Source organism: Triticum urartu, chromosome 2 (genome assembly GCF_003073215.2).
Source record: "Triticum urartu cultivar G1812 chromosome 2, Tu2.1, whole genome shotgun sequence".
NCBI lineage: Eukaryota > Viridiplantae > Streptophyta > Magnoliopsida > Poales > Poaceae > Triticum > Triticum urartu.
Window position 1 is genome coordinate 308802574 of NC_053023.1, and position 2277 is coordinate 308804850.

Genomic DNA, 2277 nt, shown 5'->3' on the forward strand with positions numbered 1-2277 from the left:
TTTGTTGTTTGAGGTGAAACAATAAGACAAGAAAGATCAACGTAGGCTTAGCCCATCGTCATAATTGTGCTCCGGAAAAAAAAGGACCAGGTAGCACAGTTAAAATTTGGCACGATAATGATATAGACGAGTAGGCTCGGAATGACGTGATCGAGTTCAGACTCGTAAGTAATGAAGGTTACCAAGAGTTGTTGAATCGTAGTGCAGACTCAATTCAGTTGTCGGTGTCCTTGAGGGGTTCTAACAACTGAGAACCCGTTGGAAAAATGGAATCGGCAAGAATATTAGTTGATGAAGAACTCATAAGAAGTTATGTATCCCGTGGTATCCTTGAGATACCAGGGGGTAATACTCGACGACGGATCAAAGTAGAGGTTGGACTGGGGTATTGCTCTATAGAAGACAGGTGCTTAAACTTGCACGAGAAATGGTATTTAAAGGAGATCATGGTCGGAACCACGATTGCAAGGATCAATTCACAGATACCAAATGATATTATATCAAGGGGATAGTTATTATTACAAGAATCTTCCATGATAGGATATACATCGTGTCCATGGGCATGAACACAAGTTCAAGGTCGACTCCCACTTCTTCAGTGTATAACCTTTCATTCACTTCTCTTTTTCGAAGAAGTTGTAGGGTTGAATTATCTGGCAAAATACCAGACGACTATGACTCGTGAAAACTTTCGAGTTCACACATAATATGGAAGGCATAGGTTCAACCCATCGAGGCATCTTAGGAGCATATACCACAATTTCAGGAATAATTAACACAAGCTCGAGAGTAGAGCATGTTGGAGAAAGCAGATGATACAATTTACCAAAGGCATTATGTATCCGAGGAAAGGCTCACAAGCTTATAGAATATGAAGGAATCTGTCAGATAAAATCCAACAAAGGATCTGGTGGTCCACAAGGGGTCTGATGTGAGCATCGGTACTCAACCCGAGGAAGAAGTAATACAAGGAGATCAGTTTATGGAAACAACTGACTAACTCAAAGTTCAAATGCAAAGGAATTATCAATTCCAAGACAAGGGATCCGAAGCAATGCTCTGATTAGGGATGGATAAGTTGAATAGCCTTAGGGTTACAATCGGCAGCAATTTGATTGGTCGAGATCCAGCTCATGTTTTAAAATAACGTCTGAGCCGGAAAGATAATTTAAAAGGAGCAACTGATGATTGCGTGCATTCGCACTCATGTTGAATCAATAGGATCAAAAAGACGGTGCCTAAGGATACTAACGAATATTGCCAGACATATGGAAAGCATCCATAATGCAAGCAGACAAGTATTGCAGAGCAATAAGTTACTAAGGATTTTTGGAGGATCGAATAGTATTTCAAAGACCATTGTGAAACACATGAACAACTGGGGGATGAGCGGATACTCGATAAGTGCGAGAATTATCCGTAGGGGTATTCGAGTGACAAAGAACAGCAAGGCAGTAAGCTCAAAGGATTATTGAAACAATGACGAGTATTTCGGGGTATCTTGTAATAACAAGACCAACTAGGTATAAAAGTAAGAACGACAGGTGTAAGTATTTATCCATAGGGATTTTTCGGTGGTAGGGAATTGCAAAAGCAACGGCATAAGGTTTCGGGAGAACATCAGAGAGTATTGTCAGAATCTTCTGTTGAACCAGTCGATCATCTGGCCTGAATGGGGCTCTCCGGGAGGAAGTATTTTCGAGAACCTAAAGTTAGATTTTAGTCAAATCATTTAACCCGAATAGGAGAGATGTCAGAGTCCCAGAGTAAGGATCGAGGAGTAAAAGATCCTACTACCACCCAAATGGCGACGTGGGCCCGTAAGGCACACAGCCATGTTAGTAAAAGTTTCTGTAATGTCTAGACTCAACTTCGGCCAAAGAGTGTGGAAGGGGGATTCCTACAGGCAGTCGGCTCTGATACCAACTTGTGACGCCCCCGATTCAATCGTACACTAATCATACACACAAACGTGTACGATCAAGATCAGGGACTCATGGGAAGATATCACAACACAACTCTACAAATAAAAATAAGTCATACAAGCATCATATTACAAGCCAGGGGCCTCGAGGGCTCGAATACAAGAGCTCGATCATAGACGAGTCAGCGGAAGCAACAATATCTGAGTACAGACATAAGTTAAACAAGTTTGCCTTAAGAAGGCTAGCACAAACTGGGATACAGATCAAAAGAGGCGCAGGCCTCCTGCCTGGGATCCTCCTAACTACTCATGGTCGTCGTCAGCGGGCATCACGTAGTAGTAGGCACCTCCGG